The sequence below is a fragment of the Mycteria americana genome, chromosome 1, assembly GCF_035582795.1.
Source record: "Mycteria americana isolate JAX WOST 10 ecotype Jacksonville Zoo and Gardens chromosome 1, USCA_MyAme_1.0, whole genome shotgun sequence".
NCBI lineage: Eukaryota > Metazoa > Chordata > Aves > Ciconiiformes > Ciconiidae > Mycteria > Mycteria americana.
The window spans coordinates 105,548,120-105,556,810 of NC_134365.1; positions in this window are offsets into that span (position 1 = coordinate 105,548,120).

Below are 8,691 nucleotides of genomic sequence, written 5' to 3' on the forward strand. Positions count from 1 at the left end.
TATGTTCCCTCTAAATACATATTGAGACAGTTTGCTTCAGAATTCTTGGGTTGTTGTTTCCCAGGAAATCCAGCTGTGCAAAGTTGAAGCCAGTTAACAAGGCTAGGGAGAAGAAACCAAACGCTTTTCCCTCTCCCTCCTCGCTTTTCTTGTCTCCCTATTTCAAATGAAGTTAAGCAAGATGCAGAACTGGAAGAAAGAAGTTGTCTGCCTGTGATAACATAGTGAAAATTGAGGTGGGGATTTAATACCAGAATTAAGTCTTACAGAGGAAGAATAACGGCAGCACAAAAATACTGGAACACTGTAGGAAAGTTATGTGACAAAATGAGATTTCACAGAATCGCAGAATGGTCAGTGTTGGAAGGGACCTCTGGAGGTCGTGTGGCCCAACCTCCCAGCTCAAGCAGGGCCACCCAGAGCCAGTTCCCCAGGGCCAAGTCCAGACAGGTGTTGAATATCTGCAAGGAGGGAGGCTGCATTACCTCTCTGGGCAACCTGTGCCAGTGCTCAGTCACTCTCATAGTAACAAAGTGTCCTTACATTCAGATGGAGCTTCCTGTGTTTCAGTTTGTGCCCATTGCCTCTTGTCCTGTCACTGGGCACCGCTGAAAAGAGCCTGGCTGCATGTTCTTTGCACCCTCCCTTCAGGTACTTTTACGCATTGCTAAGTTTCCCCTGAGCCTTCGCTTTTCCAGGCTGAACAGTCCCAGCTCTCTCAGCCTTTTGAATATCTCCAAGGATGGAGACTCTACAATTTCTCTGGGCAACCCGTGCAGATGGACGAACAGGTGTGATCAAGGAAGGAGCTCATTGTCCTAACTAGGCTTTTCTGTTCTTAGTTATTTTTAGCTAAACAAAATTAAGTTTCAGGAAAAGACATTGTAACTGGAGTGTTACTGTTAATAAGTGCAGGGTTTGCATTGGAGGGTGGAAAGCAAGGACTATAAAGGAATGAGGAAGACCCTTGTCTCCACTTACAAAGCTTTTTTTCTTCTAGCTGGGTTCAATATCTCTACATCTCAGTTTTCATACAAAATGGTGCACTTGCTTTATTTCTGTGTCCTTTAGAAGTTACTGGTAGAGTCAAAGTTCTTGGAGCTGTCCATGTTTTCCTCTGAATCCTAATAAAACACTCTTTGATTCTGTTACGCAGAGGAGCTAACAGAGTTATTTCACTTTGGTATATCATTATATGTGAGACTTGGGTAAGATACGAATGCAGGTATTATGAGGTCTAACAAAAGTGTGGAATATTCAAGCATACACCTACTGACAATGTGAATGTGCCGTCAGGTAATCACTTGCAGGAGAGGTAATTTCATACTGCCTGGTCTGTGTGGAACAAAACAGAGGAGCTGAGACAGTATGCTTCTCTTGCGATTCTCACGTGAATCCTGAAATGACCATAAAGCCTCAATTTGCTGCCTGACTAAAACTTCCTCTCCGACCCTGATGGCTTTACCAGTGACATGAGATGTAATCAATATAAAAATGTGATGTTGTGTGAGAAAGGTAAGAAATTAAATTGGTTTAGAAATGACAGGCTGCTGAAGTAACTGCAGTAGTTTGATTCAAATGATATCTCAATGCATTTGTGACAACTGGAGCAGAATTTCCAGTCAGAGTCTCCAGGGTGCTGTGTTATTTCCCCAGAGAATTTGAGGCCAGCTGGTTGAAGAGTATACTTGATGCTGGGGATTGCTACCAGATTGCCATTATGCAGTGACCTTTGTCCTCTGGAGGTTTTGGAGCAAATCCTCCTAGAAGCTGTGTCAAGGCGCATATGCCAAGGACAGGAAGCTGTTTGGGGCCGCACAGTATGGATTTACTGATTTTTATGATACCCGATGAGCCCGATAACTTTACATGATGAGCGGACTGGCTCTGTGATGGACAGAGAGCAGTGGATGCTGTTCACTTTAACTTCTGCAATGACTTTGATACAGTCTCTAGTACAGTCAGTGTAGCCAATTTGGTGACATATGTACTGGGTAAGCAGACTACTAGATGATGCAGAAAATTGGCTGGGCCACTGGGTTCAGAGGCCTTTGATCAGTGGCATATAATCCAACTGTTGACTGGTTATTAGTGGCATTCTTTAGAGTTGGTACTGGGGCTGATACTGTTTAACATCTTTATTTATGAAATGGACAGTGAGACAGAATACATCCTCAACAAGCTCACAGATGATACCAAATTGAGGGGGAGCAGTCAAGAGGCTGGAGGTTAGGGTTGCTATTTAGAGGGACCGCAGCAGGCTGGAGAAATGGGCTGACAGGAACCTCGTCAAGTTCAGCAAAGAAAAGTGAAAAAAAATCTCTATCTAGACCATGCCCAACAATACAGACTGACTGCTGGCTGGCCAGAAGGCAGCGTTGCTGGACAGCATTCAAGTGCCCAAGTTGAACATGAGTCAGTGGTGTACCTTTGTGGTGAAGAAGGTCAACTGGGTGGTGGGTGGTATCCAAATTTAGCCGGCAGGTCAGTGGAAGGGATTGTTCCCCTCTCTTTGGCACTTGTGAGACCACATGTGACTACTGTCTCCAGTTTTGAGCTCCCCAAGTATCTGACATATTGGAGCTAGTCCACTGAGGTGATTTAGGTTTTGGAGCACATAATGTTTAAGGAGACTGAGAGAGCTGGGTTTATTCAGTCTTGGGAAGAGAAAGTAAAGAGAAGGTCTTATTGATGTCTTCAACTGCCTAACTGGATTGTGTAGAGAACACAGAGCCAGACTCTTCTTGGAAGTTAACAGTGGTAGGATGAGAGGGAACAGACACAGGCTGCAGCAAGGGAAATTCCAATTAGACAGCCATAAGGACAGCTTTTCATCTTGGGGGCTGTCAGATAATAGAACAGGTGCCCAGAGAGGCTGTGGAATCTCCGTCCTTGGAGATACTTACCTGGATGGGGCCCTGAGCAACCTGATCTAATTTGGCCCTGTTTGGTGTGGGGCATTGGACCAGATGACCTCCAGAAGTCTCCTCCAACCTAAACTCTTCTGTGCTTTTATGATGTAATGAAAATCTGGTTTGGGTGATGCATATCATCAGCAGGAATACTATGTACTGAAAGTAAGAAATAGTTGTGACCAGGGAACAACTCCAAAGACAGTTGTCTTAGGAACTCCTGCCAAAGATCCATGATGGTAGAGGAACAAAATGAATGAAGACAACTTCCTCCAGCTGGAAAATCCAGGTAATTAGCAAACTTGATTTGTATTTTGCTGGTCTGCCTCTCTCTACTGGCAGAAGTCTGTCAAAAGGCCAAAGTTGTGTTGCAGAGATTAGGCATTAATTACAGCCTAATAAATACTAAGAAAATTAATCTGTTTGCATGTAAAGATTTCTTTGCAACTCTGTGGTTTTTCTTCTCTTTATATCATCTGTGTGACTAATGTATGTGGGAACTGGCCTTTTTTTTTTTTCTTTTCCTTTTTTTAGAAGTAGGTGGCAGTCGAATCCTTCCATGATAGCCTACTGCAGAACCCCCTCTGTGACTACCCATGCTACAGACTGTTTGCTATTGAAGCTGAAAGTGCAATGTTGAGGTTAGTTGGGCAGCATATAGAACAGTATGGATGTGGGGGGGGGGTTGGCACAGATGTCACTGAAGCTGGAGAATATGGGGAATTTCAGCATGCAGGGACAGGAAGCCTGCAGATCATGGTTCACTTGTTCCCCTTGGTCAGGTGCCTGGTGCTTTTTTCAGTCTCTGTGTAGTTGCACTGGGACTAAGCCCCTATAGGGATGGACTGCCCTATTATTTGGACATTGTTTGGAACACATCAGACTACACTGATCGCAACTACAACTCAAAGCAGTTCTTGACAAACACTGGGAATCTGTGCTAATTCCTGAAGTTAACATGCAAAACCAGTGGTACACAAAGCTGAAGAAACAGTAGGCTTTTATAAAATGGACGGAAGGTTACAGTGCACTGCATACTACTCCTTGAAATCCATGAAAGCTTTACAAGCAAAATTATTGGGGTCATAAAAAGGAGTTTTCTAAGGGAAAAGGGATTAGCAAAAAGGGAATTTCTTACCTGTATGTCTGTGTGGAGCAGCCTTCACAGGAATTCTTTTGCTGCCCCTCCTGTGGCTGTACCTATAAGTAAGGCTGGACTTTGATTGGGCAAAGGTTGATTTAAAAGTTGATTTATTTAACCAAGTTTCACTGAAGACGTTCAACACCTTGATAAGCTGCCTTGTCCTTGCCTGCAGAAGTGCTAATCACACGCATTTCTCAGCAGCTTTGAATTTTGTTCTACTGATAATTATACTCAAAAACTCAGTCAAGTAGGTCATCCGATGCAAGGCTAATCTTTGCTCTCGGCAACAGCCTTGTCCAGCTACAAGAAATGTCTTAAAGGGAACAGGTTTGCATTGTGGTGGATTGACCTGGGCCAGCAGCATTTGACTGCAGGTCAAGAGGTTACCGCTTCAAATCTGTGCACCCCATGCTGGATGCCAAAAAAAAGGACTCTGTTGGGTTAACCTTGGCCAGCAGCCAGATGCCCACCTAGGTGCTCTCACTCCCCTCCTCTATAGGACAGGGGGAGAAAATAGGATGAAAAAGCTGGAAGAATTCAAGATAAGGACAGTAACTGGGAGAGATACAATGAAAAAATGGGCTCATGATTGAGGGGTGGCCCTTACTGTTGAGGCCATCACATATGTGAAACATGCACTGCAATCAAGTGACTCATGTGAGTAAAGTCTCCCTGGAATAGAGGGAGGGAGGTGGCTGGGATATCAGTATGGTGAGGCCTGGCAAATTTGCTATACTGGACCACTGCTCTGAACCTGTCAAGGCAAGTGCTATGTGTTTACCATGGTGGAAGCGTCTACTGCGTGATTGGAGACATACCCTGTAAACCATGCCATTGCTTGAAATGCCATCCTGAGCCTTGAAAGTCAAGTTCTGTGTCATGGCACCCCAAAAAGAATTGAGTCAGACAGTGCAACTCATTTCTGAAGTAACCTCATACACTCCTGGGCCAAGAAACACGGCATTGATTTGGTGCATCATGTACCCCATCACCCACAAGCCTCTGGAAAGATTGAACGATACAATGGACTGTTAAAGACTATGCTGAGAGCATAGGGTGCTGGAGAATGGAAGCAGTGGGACATAAATTTAGCAGAAGCCACTTGGTTGGTTAACAGCAGATGACCTGCTAACTGCCCTGGTTCTGCCCAAACAAAGCCCCTACATACTGTGGGAGGAGATGAGGTCCCGTAGTACATACAGGTAGGTAAGTGGCTGGGAAAGGCAGTGTGGGTTGCTCTCCCTTGGGAAAAAGAAAGCCCATTTGTGGGATTGTCTTTGCTCAAGGATCCAGGTGCACCTGGTGGGTAGTGCAGAACGAAGTGGAAATCTGGTGTGTACCTCAAGGAGATTTATCCCTGGGGGAAAATAATCCATGATTTGACTTGTATGATATAGGAAGTAATACAGCAGGAATCGCCTGAACCAATGGAGAATGAGCCTCACAAGGAACCATATGAGTGCAGCGCTGAACCAGCCCAAGCAGTGTTGGTGCTCCACAATCCAATGTGCTGCTTCTCCTGTCCTGAGTGATCTCCTTGACAGATAGGACCAAAGTCATTGACTGTTCTTATGGACATTTGGGGGAGGGGGAGCATGGAATGCAGGGATAATATCTGTATGTATGTGAAGGGGCAAGGTATCGTGGTTAATGAGGATGTATAAACCTGACTATTGGATGTAGAGTTGGTTCAAGTATGTAGTATAAGTTGTAAGTGTTGGTAAGAAGGAATTTCAGGAATCAGAAATAGATAAAATGACAATGTTTGAGTAGGGTATAGAAATTAAACAATGTATGAATGGGACAGAGGATACTTGGATGTATTAGTTAATGTGTGACCTGAGCATGTTGTGAATGGTATGGAATAAGGGGTTGAGACTGTACTGGGTCTGGCTGGGAAGGAGTTAACTTTCTTCATGGCAGCCCGCATGGTGCTGTGCTTTGCGTTTGTGGCTAAGACAGTGTTGATAACACACCACTTTTTTGGCTGTTGTTGAACAGTGTTTGCTTTCTCTCAAGGCTTTCTCTTCCCCATGCCCTCCCAAGTGAGTAGGCTGGGGATGAACATGAGGTTGGGAGCAGACAGAGCTGAGACAGCTGACCCGAACTGACCAAAGGGATATTCCATACCATTTGATGTTGTGCTCAGCATTAAAAGCTCGGTGAAAGGAGGAGGAAGGGCAGATGTTTGTGGTTATGGCGGTCTTCCCAAGCAACTCTTGTGCATGTTGAGGTGCTGCTTCCCATGAAGTAGCTAAAGATCTGCCTGGTGATGGGAAGTAGTGAATGAATTCCTGTTTTTCTTTGCTTGCATGTGCAGCTTTCCTTTCCCTGTCAAACGGTCATTATTTCAATCTACGAGTCTTCTTGCCTTTTATTTTTTCCCCATCCTGCAGGAGAGGAGTGAGAGGGAGTCAGGGTGAGTGTTTGGCTGTTGGTTGGGGTCAACCCACCGCAAGGGCATATCTTATCCACTGGCCATAAGCATCTGCAGGATATACTTACAGAAAAGACTGAACTAATGTTGTTTCTAATGAGGGGGAAAGCCTCCAAATTTGAGATCTTGGTGTACCAAGATACTTAATGAATTGACTGTGTGAAGGTCTTGTTAAAAAATCTCATTCAATTTTAGAAAGCTTTAAAAGGACTTATTTCCCTCATTAACTTGCTGTGGAATTGGATTATTAGAAATAATACCTGTGTTTTCCTTGGCTGTCTGCTCCAACTGTTTAATTCAAAGGAAAGGTAATAGAAATAAGCATAACCTAAATGTGCTGCAACAGAACAGTCATCGATGTTATAAATGCCTTACTGTAATCCACTTACTCTAAGTGGATTTGCAAGCCTGTTGTGACTAGGAGTTGTTCCTCTTTGTGTAACATACAATCTAAAAACCGAAGTGAGCCGCAATGTTGTAAGCACTAGAGAAGTCAGACCCTGCCCTGTCCTCTGCTTGCAGTCTCTCAGACAAGTAAGACAAAGACTGGATGAGGAGGGACACAGAGAAGGGGAGTCATGGTGGCTTATAGCTTTGCAGCTAAGCACAGTGCAGAAGGGAACACATACAAGGATCTCGGGTCAGCATACAAGGAATCAACACAGCATTTGAAGCGAGACATATTTTTTTTATTGTAGTGCCACTGTGATAGTCACTTGAGGTCATTTTGGGTCCAGACAAGATTTTTCAAGGATAAGGTGCTACACAAATGTAAAATGTTAGCGAAACACAGAAACATTCTGTGTTTCTAGAAGGGAAAGTATCGTCATGTTCCAAAAGGGAAGGAGGTAGAGGCTGTGCAGCAGTTTCAAAAGGCTTTGAAAAGAAAGTTGAGGGAGAAAGGTCTAGCAGTCAACAGACTACTTAAGCTTCTGGCGTGGTGAATTATGAAATGTTAGTAAATACGAATGGCGAGGGGAAGGTTCTTTGAGTTGAGGCTGGTGGTTAGCCCTAGGGCCATGACAGGAGGTTGAATGGCGATGCTGATGACTAGGTGCAAGGAGGATGTATGTCCATGTGTGCTCAAGAACAGGACCCCGCATGTCTTGGAGCTGATCTTTGCATCTGTGGGGCTGAGGTGTAAATTGTATGGAAGGTATACTAATGCATCCAGTGCTGACAAGCCCTTGAGGCCAAAAGCTCAGAAATTCTCATATCCTTCCACCAGCAGAATGAAAACTATTTAAGAATGGATCACAGTAAAGGCAGCTTGCAATGTCTCCTCCTCTGGTTCTTGAGCCTTTCGGAAGAGTGTTCTTAAGCATATTCATACAGCTACAAAAATGAGGAACCTAACTAAAAAAGATTTTACCTTTTAACACTTTGGGAAAAGCGATAAAACCTGGGAAAACCTCTGAATTCACAGTATTCTTATATTGCAGGAGTTTGGCACAGTGACTTAGGTGGTGTGGTTCTTTTAGCACAGGGACTAGACTTAGGGGGGGTCTGCTTTCTCCAAGGTATGTCCCTTCTCGTCTATCATCCAGTTGTAGTAATATAAGGACCTTTGTTCCTATCCTCATTGCATTCACCTGTGGGTTAACATTTACAAAATATTTTCAATCAGTCTTTTTGCCAAAGCTTTTCTGATGTTCAGTTAGAAGAAATTCTGTGTTACTTACCTGTGTGACCAAAAATAATCAGAAATAAGCATTTTCTAGTAGTCGTAAGTGATCATGTGGTTTCCTCAGCATGCTGGTAAATGGAGAGAAGCACCTGTGTTCTTAACTTTGGTACTTGCTAGGATCTCTGTCTTTAGTAAATTCACAGGGTTTGGTAAGTTCTAGCCTCCTTCCCCCAAAGCAAAAACTTCTCACTTTCTAGTGCTTCCAGCAGGCCACCTGCAATAGCAGCACTGACTGTAGAGATGTTTTGGTATTGTCTGTCTGAGGTACCTTACTTGGATCCTCTGGAAAGCTTTCCAAGAAGTTGACTTGAGCACATAGCAGTAAGAGAAAATGCCTCAGCACCCTTGTCCACACATTCTTCATAACAACCTGAAGAGCTGCCTAACTTCAAGGAAGGGTAAATGTGTCCTCTGCTGGCAAATGGGCAATGGTGACAGTAAAGGTAGTGGTATTTTTCCTACTTAGCATTTGCAATAAGGTGAGAGCTGTGCTGCACACGCTCTAGTAGCC